This window comes from Hypanus sabinus, chromosome 12, assembly GCF_030144855.1.
Source record: "Hypanus sabinus isolate sHypSab1 chromosome 12, sHypSab1.hap1, whole genome shotgun sequence".
NCBI classification, from domain to species: Eukaryota; Metazoa; Chordata; class Chondrichthyes; order Myliobatiformes; family Dasyatidae; genus Hypanus; species Hypanus sabinus.
The window spans coordinates 45528580-45541958 of NC_082717.1; positions in this window are offsets into that span (position 1 = coordinate 45528580).

Below are 13379 nucleotides of genomic sequence, written 5' to 3' on the forward strand. Positions count from 1 at the left end.
CAAAAATGCAGTGCGGTCTATTATTCGTTTCATATACCTGATCAGAATCAGGTTTATTATCACCATCTTGTGTTTTGCGGCGGCACTACTGTGCAAAGACATAAAATTGCATAAATAAGTAAACGGTACAAATAAAATGAATAATAGAGATCTATTTCTATGAATCCACTGACTCTCACAGCTATCTGGACTATACCTCCTTCCACCCTATCACTTGTAAAAACGTTCCTCCGTCTCCACCGCATCTGCTCCCAGGATAAGGCTTTTCATTCCAGAATAATTGAGATACCCCCCCTTAAAAGAAAGGGGCTTCTCTTCCTCCGCCATTAGCGCAGCCCTCACACTCATCTCTTCCATTTCACGCACATCTACCCTCACCCTATCCTCCTGCCACAACAGCAGGGATAAGGTTCCTCTTGTCTTCACCTACCACCAAGCAGGCCTCCGCATCCAGCATAAACAGTGATTCTTTGTAACTACTGCCTTCCCCAATGGCATCCCACCACCAAGTACATCTATCCCTCCCCCCAGCTTTCCACTTTTGGCAGAGATTACTCCCTCCACAACTCCCTTGTCCACTCATCAGTCCCCACTGATCTCCCTCCAGGCTCTTGCCCTTGCAAGTGGAGCATCTGCCCCTGCACCTCCTCCCTCACTACCATTCAGGGCCTCATACAGTCCTTCCAGGTGAGGTGAAACTTCACCTGCAAGTCTGTTGGGATTATCTACTGTATCCGGTGTGGCCTCATGTGTATCGGTGAGACCCGATGTAGATACGGAAACCCCTTCACCGGGCTCCTTTACTGCCACAAAAAGTGGGATTTCCTGATGGCTACCCATTTCAATTCTACTTCCCATTCCCATACCAACATGTCAGTCCATGGCCTCCTGTACTGCCACAATGAGGCCACAAGTGTTGCTTGGAGGAGCAAAACTTTATATACCATCTAGGTTACCTCCAACATGATGGCATGAATACCAATTTCTTGAACTTCCAGTAATTGCCCCACACTCCTCTCCTTCACCATTCCCCATTCTTCATTCCCTCTCACACCTTCTCTTCCTACCTGTCCATCATCTCCCTCTGGTGCTCCTCCCCTTCCCTTTCTTCCATAGTTTTCTGTCCTCTCCTATCAGATTTCTCCTTCTCCAGCCCTTTACCTCTTGCACCAATCAACTTCATAGTTCTTTACTTCACCCCCTCCCCCCTTCCAGTTTCACCTGTCCCTATCACCTTGTACTTTTTCCTCCACTCCCACTATCTACTTAATTCTGACTTCTCCCCTTCCTTTCCAGTCCTGATGAGGGGCCTTGGTCCAAAACATCAACTGTTTACATATTTCCATAGATGCTGGCTCCCTCCAACATTGTTTGTGTGTTGCTTTGGATTTCCAGCATCTGCAGAATTTCTCATGTTTATGAATAATGGAATACTGTTTATGGGTTCATAGACAATACAGAAATATAATGACAGAGGGTAGAAGCTGAATCATTGAGTGAGGAACTTTAGGCTCTTGTATCAGCTTTGTGATCTAACAGGACTTGCTGATAATTTGAACTCCGGTAGGGAAATTGTTAGATAGAATCGACCATGGTTCAACACTATTTTCCTGCTATCTTTCCATAACCTTTGACCCTTCAATGTCTGCTTAAATATACCTGATGTCTTGCCTTTCACAGCCATCTGTGACAGTGAGGATTTGGGGTAGTTGGAGGCACATGACAAAATAGGCATAAGTCTTAGTTACCATAAGGGGAATCTTGCCTGACAAACCAGTTGAAATTCTTTGATGAAAGAATAGGTAAGATAGAGCCAGTGAATGTTGTTAACTTGGATTTTCAGAAGACTTTTGACCTTTGTCACTCTGAAACATCAAGCTAATTCAAAGAAAACCATGGAGCCAGAAATAGCTTGTGTACACTTAGTTTTGTGATTCTCTCTTTAAGTGAGATGTGCACATATGACACGTTGGCACGGTGACATATACAATTTGCATACTTTTATATAGAGACCAAGTTAGTGATGTAAACAAGGAATGCTTAATTAAACAATACATTGTAGCGATGTACTACATACAGAGCTAGAGACAACACGCAGTCGGTAAGTCGTTTCGAGACGATAGATTATTCAAACTTCGCAGCGCTGGCATTTAATCCCTAGCACCCACCCTCTCCGGGCGGAAATGACGTCAGAGGTGCATTACCGAAGTCTCTCCCCGCGCGCTGGCTATTTGTGAGCCAGTTCACCTGCGCAGAAAGTGAGTCGCCACATAAACCCTCCCCCCAGAACCGGCGATACATCCTCCAATGTCCACGGTCTGGATCAGCCTCTGTTTGGGAGGTCTGCCTCTGTGCCGCGGTACCTGAACCTCGACCGGCTGCGCCAAGTCCACATGGGCTGGTTTGAGTCGGTCCACCGTGAAAACCTCCTCTTTCCCCCCAATGTCCAGAACGTACGTGGACCCGTTGTTGTTGATCACCTTGAACAGCCCCTCGTACGGCCGCTGTAGCAGTGCGCGGTGTCCACCCCTTCGTACAAACTGTTACGTACCCCGTAACTGGGTCACTTACCAGCAAAGATAGAGAGGTCTGTTGAAGTCTGATGGTACTATTTTTAACAATATTTATTGATAAAAATACACAAAAATAATATCAATGCAAACATACAGATAATATACATCGTCAATACTAAATCTAAAAGCGCGGGTATAATAATAATCACTAAGAAATAGCTCTGTCGTTGTCTAGGGGATAATGTATTGTCCGATGGAAATATAAAAGTCACTCAAGTTCATGCAGGCTGCAGCTTTTTGTTGGAGAGAGAGAGATGGATTTTTCTTAGAACTTGCCCGTTTTCCTCTTTATGATGTCGATCCTTCGAGAGTTCCGTTGGTGTAGCTGGTCACAGGTGACTAGCTCCTTTTGCTATTTAGCTGAGCCGTCTTCTGTGGTCAGGCCCACCAACTCTGAGGCAAATGGAAAAGGACGCACGTGGGCTTTCCACCGGCTGTGGCTATTACGCTGTCTCGAGATTTCTAGCATTTCTCCTGGTGCGTCTAAAGGGGCTGTTCCCCAGACCCTCTTTTATCCTGACTCACAGGATCTCAGATGTCAATCAGGTTGGGATGATGCAATCCCTCCACCAACCCCCTCTGTTCATTGCCTGCGGGCTTCGATGAATAGTACAGTACTCAATGCACAATTCCGTCTCCAAGAGATAATGGCCGTTATCCGTGGCTTTGTCTCTCGGAGGCCCAGGACACATTCCAAACCTTGAGGATCCTGCGTGTCTCTCTCTCATTTCCTGGGTCCCAGACCCGAATTAATAGCGATCTTGTGATTCTCAAAAAGGAGGGGGCTACTTTGTACCCTTCGACCCCTCAAAGTTGGGGCACAGGCATAACAACACAATCTTACAGTTCTGTAGGTCTTTGGGTACATGAGTCAGGGTCCATCCGTGCTGTGAAGTTGGTACGGTGGCCAGGTTGCTGAGCCTCTTGCATAGTCTGTCCAGGGCTGCTCCGGGTTCTTCCTCTTGCCCTCTGGGGCTGGTATGAACTCTCCTGGGACAGCCAGGGGTGCGCCGTACACCAACTCGGCCGACAAGGTGTGCAGATCCTCTTTGGGCACTGTGCGAATTCCAAGCAGGACCCAGGGAATCTCGTCCACCCAGTTAGGTCCTCTCAGGCGGGCCATGAGAGCCGACTTCAAGTGACGGTGGAAACGCCCCACTAGTCTGTTCGACTGTGGGTAATCGGCAATTGTGTGGTGTAGCTGCATTCCCAAAAGGCTGGCCACAGCCAACCACAGGCTGGGGGTTAACTGGGCACCTCTGTCAGAGGTAATGTGGGCCGGTACCCCAAAGCGTGCTACCCAGGTTGCAATCAGTGCTCGGGCGCAGGAATCAGCAGATGTGTCGGTGAGCGGGACCGCCTCTGGCCACCTCGTGAACTGGTCTACCATAGTTAGGAGGTACCGCACTCCTCGGGACACTGGTAGGGGGCCCACGATATCCACATGAATGTGGTCGAACCTCCGGTGGGTGGGTTTGAACTGCTGCGGTGGGGCTTTAGTGTGCCGCTGCACCTTGGCTGTTTGGCACTGCGCACACGTTCTGGCCCATTCACTGACCTGCTTGTGAAGTCCGTGCCATGCGAACTTGCTGGAGACCAGCCAGACAGTTGTCCCGATAGATGGGTGCGTCAAACTGTGTATGGAGTCGAAAACTTGCCGCCTGCCGGGACGATGGGGTGAGGTTGGCCGGTAGCCATGTCGCACAGGAGGGTCCTCTCATCTGGGCCTACGAGAAAGTCCTGCAGCTGCAAACTGGAGACTGCAGTCCTGTAGCTGGGCATCTCGTCATCTGCCTGCTGCGCCTCTGCCAGTGCTGCATAGTCCACCCCCAGGGACAGGGCCTGGACAGCTGGTCTGGAGAGTGTGTCCGCCACGACGTTGTCCTTTCCTGAGACATGCTGGATATCCGTCATGTTCTCGGAGACGCAGGACAGATGTCGCTGCTGGCGAGCTGACCAGGGATCGGACACCTTCGTGAACGCAAAGGTCAACGGTTTGTGGTCCATGAACGCAGTGAATGGCCTGCCTTCTAAGAAGTACCTGAAATGCCAGATTGCCAGATACAGTGCCAACAGCTCCCGGTCGAAAGCACTGTACTTGAGGTCAGGTGGTCGTAGGTGCTTGCTGAAGAACGCCAGGGGTTGCCAGCGCCCCTCAATGAGTTGCTCCAGCACCCCACCGACTGCTGTGTCAGATGCATCCACTGTGAGGGCTGTCGGAACGTCTGTTCTGGGGTGCACCAGCATCGCGGCATCTGCCAAGGCTTCCTTGGCTGTAATGAAAGCGGCCACGGCCTCCTCGTCCCAAGTAATGCCCTTGCCTTTACCCGACATCAGGGTGTACAAAGGGCGCATGATACGGGCTGCTGAGGGGAGGAAGCGGTGGTAGAAGTTCACCATACCAACGAACTCCTGCAGGCCTTTGACCATGTTGGGCGGATCACGTCTACCTTGGCGGGCAGAGATGTTGCCCCGTCTTTGGTAATCCTGTGGCCCAGGAAGTCGATAGTGTCGAGACTGAACTGGCATTTGGCCAGGTTGATCGTGAGGCCGAAATCACTCAGGCGGGAGTAGAGCTGGCGGAGGCAGGACAGATGCTCCTGACGACAACTGCTGGCTATAAGGATGTCGTCCAAATAGATGAACACAAAGTCCAGGCCGCGTCGCACCACGTCCATTAGCCGCTGGAACATCTGTGCGGCATTCTTCAGGCCAAACGGCATTCGGAGGAACTCGAACAAGCCAAACGGGGTGATGAGTGCTGCTTTGGGGATGTCTTCAGGGTGTACCGGCATTTGATGGTATCCCCGGACGAGGTCTACTTTGGAAAAGATTCTTGCCCCGTGCAGGTTTGCTGCAAAGTCCTGTATGTGCGGCACGGGGTAGCAGTCTTGAGTTGTAGCCTCGTTCAGTCTGCGGTAGTCGCCGCATGGTCTCCAACCCTCAGCTGCTTTGGGCACCATGTGCAGTGGGGAGGCCCATGGGCTGTCGGACCTCTGTACGATCCCTAATTCCTCCATCCACTTGAACTCCTCCTTCGCCAGGCGGAGCTTCTCCGGGGGGAAGCCTTCGTGCGCGGGCATGGAGGGGTGGTCCCTGGGTCTGGGCATGGCTGCTGTGAACTGCAGTGCCAGAATCGATGGAAAGTCTGCCAGGATTCAGGTGAATTCATTGTCCGACAGCATGATGGAGTCCAGGTGTGGGGCCGGCAACTTGGCTTCACTCAGGGAGAATGTCTGGAAAGTCTCGGCATGTACCAGTCTTTTCCCTTGCAAGTTGACCAGCAGGCTGTGAGCTCGCAAGAAGTCCACCCCCAGGAGTGGTTGGGCCACCCTGGCCAGTGTGAAGTCCCACCTGAACCGGCTGGTTCCGAACTGCAGCTGCACTGTGCGGGTGCTGTAGCGGCCCTCAGAGTGGGTCCAGGCTTCCTGTTGCGGGTGTCGTACCCCGTCGGGGGCAAGACGCTGATTTCCGCTCCGGTGTCGACCAAGAAGCAGCGTCCTGACTGTTTGTCCCAGACGTACAAGAGGCTGTCCTGGTGGCCAGCCGCCATAGTCATTAGCAGCAGCTGGCCCTGGCCCTGGCCCTCGCAGGGCAGATGACAACGGCGGGCTTCTGTGCCCCACCACTGGTGGTAGAAACACCATTGTTCACTGTCCTCCTCACTCCTGCCTCTGTGTTGTGTGCACCCCCCTGCCAGGCCTGGTCTGGTCTGTTGTTGGGCGCGTGGCCTGGTAATCTGACCAACGGACACCACGCTCTCCCTCTTGGCTTTCCACAGCACGTCTGCCCGGGCCGCTACCTTCTGGGGGTCGCTGAAATCTGCATCAGCCAGCAGCAGATATATGTGCTCGGGCAGTTGCTCTAGGAACGCTTGCTCGAAAATGAGGCAGTGCTTGTGTCCGTCAGCCAGGGCCAGCATCTCGTTCATCAATGCTGACAGCAGCCTGTCTCCCAAACCATCCTGGTGAAGCAGGTGGGCACCCCGCTCATGCCGTGAGAGGCCAAAGGTCCCAATGAGCAGCGCTTTGAATGCTTCATATTTGCCTTCTTCCGGGGGCGACTGTATGAAATCCGCAACCTGGGCGGCCGTCTCCTGGTCGAGGGCGCTTACCACGTGATAGTAAAGCGTGGAATCAGAGGATATCTGCCGAATCTGGAACTGGGCTTCTGCTTGGCTAAACCACACGCGTGGTCGCAGCATCCAGAAAGTTGGCAGTTTTAGCAAAACTGAGTGAACAGATGAAGAATCAGTCATCTTTGGTCCAAATCCCGTTTGGACCGTCGGGGTCACCAATGTAGCGATGTACTACATACAGAGCTAGAGACAACAACATGCAGTCGGTAAGTCGTTTCGAGACTAGTTTATTCGAACTTGGCGGCGCTGGCATTTAATCCCTAGCGCCCACCCTCTCCAGGTGGAAATGATGTCAGAGGTGCATTACCAAAGTCTCTCTCCACGTGCTGGCTATCTGTGAGCCGGTTCGCCTGCGCAGAAAGTGGGTCGCCACAACATTTACAATATTACTCAAATATTACTGAAACATTAAATACACAATACACCTCCCAGCTTAGCTATAAACTCCAATTCAATATAGAATTCATCTCAACTTGTATACATATATACTGTATATACAATCTACTGTATAATACAACTACTATATAGACATCCACAGCATAGTAAATTATAAATTGTTACACTCAGGCCTAAATATTTTATCTCTGTGGAAGATTTCTTACCCTTGTGGGAAAAGGTTTTTCCAGACAAGGGGGGGTTCACTCTGCTTGGCAGGAGAGATGTATGACTCTGAAACAATCTCAAGTTGAGGGGCCTCCTCTGCCGTAGTTGTAGGAGTTGACTCTGGGACTGCAGGAAGTGGTTTGACAGCTCTAGTCACCTTGTGAGGTGTTGGAAACCTGAACAGTGCATGGCAACTTTCACTGGATGATGTGCATCATAATGTGTGAGTACAGTGTCTGTCGTCACCATTTCCTTTGCCTTTTGGAAAGCCACCTCACACTGCCTTGTCCATTGCCATTTCTTCCCGATCTGTAGTAATGTGTTCAAGGGGTGGAGCACAGTAGCCAGGTTTGGTAAATACATGAATTTACAAATCATTAAAAGGACCACAACTATGACACGAGCTGTGGCCTTGGAGCAGCCACCACTGCTTGAATTTTCTCAGCACCCCTGGGTGATCCCTGTGTGTCAATGGATATTTGTACTCTGTGACTACAGTAAGTGATGCTTGGTTTAAAGAATTCACACTTGTTGCATCACGTCCTGAGCCCATAATTGTCTAATCTTTTAACACTGTCTTCAGATTTTGGAGATGTTCCTTGTGTCTGACAATGATGTCATGCAGATAGCAATGAGTGCCTGGGCAGCCTTGCAGCACCGTTGCTTTCTACTAGAGTGTAAGTGCAGGTCCTACTCCAAAAACAAGCCTAATATAGTGATAAAGCCCTCCGTGAGTGTTTATGGTGAGAAACACTTTGGACTCTTCCACCTCCATCTGTAGATAGGCTGAAGTGTTTCCCTCCAGAAAGGTTTGTAGAATTATCCTCTATTCTGGGCAGAGGGTACGGATCTTCTTTCAGTACCGGGCCGATGGTGAGTTTAAAATCACCACAGACTCAATACAGACCCTTTTTTTTGTGGCTATTGGGACCACTGGTGTTGCCCATGGGCTTTGCTCAGCCTTTTGAAAGAATTCCTTCCATCTAGCTTACTGACAACTTTAACATAGTATAATTAAACAGACAGGCTTTGTAAAATTTGGGTGTGGCATTTTAATTTAACACTATTTTATCTTTGATATGTCTCAGTTTTCCAATACCATCCTTGAACACTGCTTTGGCTTCATCTGGTACCTTTCCTAATTTGCTTTCAGTTGACTCCATTGCAAGGGGGTGTGGAATGCAAATGGCGGATAGATCTCCAATCAACTTGTGGTTGTCTCAGCCAATCACGACCCAAAATGCTGACCCTCCTGTTTTTTCTACGAATAAGTCCAATATAGTTTGTTGGTTGTTGTATTTCAGTATTATGAATGTCTTTCCCACATGTATTAGCTCTTCTCCAGGATAAGTTCTTAGTTGGATATCAGAGGGCTTCAGTTCAGTATCTGTTCAGACTTATTTTGTGTAATGACTGAAACAGCTGAGCCCCAGTGTCCATTCCATTTTAATTAATTTGCCATTCACTTCTGGTGTAAGCCATGTTACTTGTCTAGTGTTAGTTTTCACATTGTAAATCTCAAGGCTACTCTGTCCTCATCATTATCGGAATTTCCAGTAACAGCTTGCAGATCTTTTTGAAATTGCAATTTGACATTTTATCTTTTACTCTTCCCTGTACAGTCCATTTATTTTTGTCTGACCAACGTGCTTACAAGGGTGAAAAAAACCATTAAGGGAATCATATCTAGGCCTGCAAATCATAGCCAAGATATGGGGTTGAGATTGCAAAGGTAGCTGGAAAGGGCAAGTAATAAGGGTAATAACACAATTGTAATAGGAACTTCAATTTGCAAGGGGATTGGGGAAATCAAGTGGTGTTGGGCTGCAAGCAAGGGAATTTGTTGAATGCCTCTGAGATGGGTTTTTAGAGCAGCTTGTGCTTGAGCCTACTTGAGAAAAGGCTATCTTAGATTGGGTGTTGTGTAGTCTTATTAGGGAGCTTAATGTAAAGGAACACTGAGGAGGCAGTGATCATAATATGATTGAATTCATGCTGCGGTTTGAGAGGGAGAAGCTTAAGTCACATGTATCAGTAGAAAAAGAGTAAAAGGCAGGCAGGATTTAGCATCGGACTGCTGGAAAATAGCACAGGAGAAGTAGTAATAGGGAATAAAAAATAACACAAATTTTAAGAAGTATGTGGAAGACACTGTGACCATAAAATTGGGTGTGGTATTTTCATTTAACACTATTTTACCCTTGCTATGTTTGAGTTATCTTTTCTCCAGTGTAAGTTCTTAGTTGGATACCTGCAGGCTCCAGTTCAGTATCTTTGAAATGCTGTTCAAACTCATTTTGTGGAATGACTGAAACAGCTGAACCAGTGTCTAATTCCATTTTAGTTAATTTGTTACTCACTTCTGGTATAACCCATATTGCTTGTCTCATGTTAGTTTTCACATTGTAAATCTCAAGTTCTCAGTCCTGTTATCGTTATGTCATCATTATCAAATTTTCATCAATAGCATGCAGATTTGTGCTCTTTTTGAAACTACAACTTGACTTTTTTTATCTTTTTCTCTTTCTGCCCAATATGCAACAAAAATAAATGGTGTTCCACTTTGTTGCATTTTCTGCAAGTTTCGCCTTTAAACCTTTGTTGGTCTGGTGTATGTGAGCCCCTGCCATAATGGTAACACAATTTGTTCGCCCAGACAAGTTTCTGTTTAGATGTTGCAAATTTGTTCATGCTCACTTTTATTTCTGAATCATGTCTCTGTCTGCTGTTTCCATTGATACAGTGATTTCAACTGCTCTTTTAAATGTGAGTTGTACTTTAATTAGGAGACATTTTTGAATGCTCTTTTGCAAGATTCCACAAATTATGTTCTCTCACTGCATCATTTAGCCTGTTACCAAACTGCCAATGCTCAGACAATCTCTTCAATTCTGCTTATGAAACCTAAAGTGTTTTGCAATCAACAATGGTTTCTGTTGTAAATTTTCCTTCATTACTTTCACAATATCAGCAAAGCTCATTTCAGCTGGTATGGTTGGATCAGTTAAACTTCTAAGCAAACTGTATGCCTTTAAATGCAATGCGTTCAGCAGTTAGTGGTTGTTTTTCATTGGTTATTTTATTTGTGTGAAAAATTCACTCAATTCACTCAGTGTATCAAATCCAATTACCTGTAGTGCAATTGAACACATCAATCTTTCTGATGTAGCCAGCCCTATCTATATTTAAAAATTATTTATAATTATTATCACCCAATATTCACTGTTTATGAACCCAGGAATGTGTCCACATTCTGCCTTTTTTTGACTCAAATGTCTTTCTCCTCTTGCAAAGAAAAAAAAGTGCTCCATTTTTTTAAAACTGCAATGTCTCTCTGTGCTTCAGCAGATAGGTAGTCATCTCGGGTTTATCTTAAAACTTCCTCATCACCGCTGTTATGTTTTTTAACTCCAAAACATAAAACTAATTGAAAGGTAAACATGGAGCTGGGAATAACTCCTGTACATTTTGTTATTTTTACATTAAGCGAGATAACTAGTGGTGCTTCGCAGGGATGAGGAGGAATTTCTTTAACCAGAGGATTGTGAATGTGTAGAATTCTTTGCCACAGATGGCTTGAAGGCCAGGTCACTGGCTATATTTAAAGTGGAGAGAGATAGGTTCTGGGTTAGTCAGGGCATCAAAGGTTATGGGGAGAAGGCATGAGAATGGGGTTGTGAGGCATAATAAATCAGCCGTGATGGAATGGTGGAGCAAACTCGATGAGCCAACTGGCCTCATTCTGCTCCAATGTCATATGGTCTTATGGTTTTAGCTTTATGTTTGCAGGCTACTGCTTAATTAAGTTGCTTTGGAGATGAGAAAGTTGCCTGTATCCTGGAATGTGCAAGAGTAAGGTCAGGGAAAAGATGCAGTTAATTGTACTTACTGTGGGCGAGTGGTAGAATTTAGGAGAGTTGTTTGGCGGGGATGAAATATGGGATTGACGCAGAGTAAATAATGTGTTGATAGTCTTTCAGATCATAAGACTTAAAAGCAGAATTGGGTCATTCAGTCCATCCTAACTGCTCCACCATTCAAGTTGGCTGATTTATTATTCTTTCTCAACCCCATTCTTCTACCTTCTCTCATAACTTTTGACAGCCTTACAAACCAAGAACCTATCATTCTCCATTTTAAATATACTCGATGACTTGTCCTTCACAGCTGTCTGTGGCAATGAATTCCACCAATTCTCCAAAAATTCCTCCGTATCTCTGTACTAAAGGAATGTCCTTTTATTCTGAGGCTGTGCCCTCTGGTATTCTCCCACTAACGGACAAATCCTCTCCACTTTCATTCTGTCTAGGTCTTTCAATACTCAGTAGTTTCAAGGAGATTCCCTCTCCTCCTTCTACTCTTCAGCGGGTACAGACCAAGTCATCAATCATTCCTCGTACTTTAACTTATTTCATTCCCAAGATCATTCTTAGCATTACATCTTAGCTTTCATATTCTAGTCCTCTCAAAATGAACGCCAACATTGCATTTGCGTTCCTTACTACAACTTATCTCCAAGTTAACCTTTAGGAAATCTTGCACTAAGGCTCCCAAATCCCTGGTGCAGGATTCTTTTGTCTCCCTCCCTTCTTAAAAAGTAGAAAGACATTTTATAATTTTCAGTCCTGTGGAACAATTCCTGACTCAAATAATTCTTGAAAGATTGCTACTAATGTTACCTCTTCCTGGGGTGTGGTCCTTCCTGTCCAGGTGACATCTACACTAGATCGGATAAATCCGTAACCAAAGCTTTTTTTCTTCATTTTGACCCTCTGTCCACACTGAACCAGCGTTTTCCTCCCCTGAAAATGGAGCTTTTCTAAAACGTCCTCCAGAGTGTGTAAATTTGAAAACACTGATTGGGCAGAGTCGTGTGGACAGGGTAACCAGAGATTTCTAGAAACGCTGTCTGTCGTGCCGGAACAGATAGTGGCAGCAGTGCGGCATTTCATTGTTTTCTTGAACGCAACCCCCGCACAACCTAACAATTTCAGAACAGACAGCAACGAGACTGAAGCCAGAAGAGTTAGAAATGTACTCCCCAAATACTTCGACCCATAACTTACTGAATAAATAAGTATACTCACTTTGCCTTGTTTTCTGCCCTTGCTTGTATGAAGGTGGTTTACCTATTTATGCAAATACTTTTCTGACAATAGATGTGTAACAGCCTACTGTAACATTGTATGGAAATACAAGATAACACTGATGCAGACATGTTTTATACATTTAACAAAATGCTTTATTAATGCAACAGTTAGTCAGTTTTTCAATGTTCATCATCAGCTGGGTCATACTGTCCATGTACTCCCTATCAGTTACCTGCATACGTGCCTGTATTTGTTTTTTTTTAGTTTTAAGTCCTCCTGTGCGAGAGCCAACAGCTGTCTGTCATTTGGCAATTTCCTTTTAAGTTTTTCTAGTCTGTAAATGCACAAACGCACACTTTCACAGCAAGATTCAACACTAAACATGTCGCTTGTTTTCTGTAGATGTGTCCTGCATGTGCCCAGTAGGAGGAGATTCGCCCATATACCCGTTTTAATGTGGACGGAGGTATTTTCAAAAATGCTTGGTGTGGATGCCTACCATTTTTACACAAAACTGGCTTTTTCAAAATTATCCGGTCTAGTGTGGATGTAGCCTTAGCCCCTTCAAACCTTTCAGATCCCCAAGCACCTTCTCCTTCGTAACTCAAATTTCTAGCATGTTGCTAGTATCTTCCACAGTGAAGCCTGATGCAGAATACTTCTTCAATTTGTCTGTTATTTTTAATTCTCTGTTACTACTTCTGCTGTGTTACTTTCCAGCAGTCCAATGCCTGTCCTTTACTCATTTTATATGTAAGGAACATAAACTTTTAGTTTCCTTTTTATACTATTGATTAGTCTACCTTCATATTTCATTTTTTCTGCCCTTATTGCTTCTTTTGTTGCCTTCCATTGGTTTCTTAAAAGATTCCTTATCCTCCAGCTTCCCACTAATTTTTTTTAAAGTATGTTCTTCCTTCTGCATTTATGTAGTCTTTGTCAGCCACAGTTGCCTCATCCTCTCTTTAGGCATTG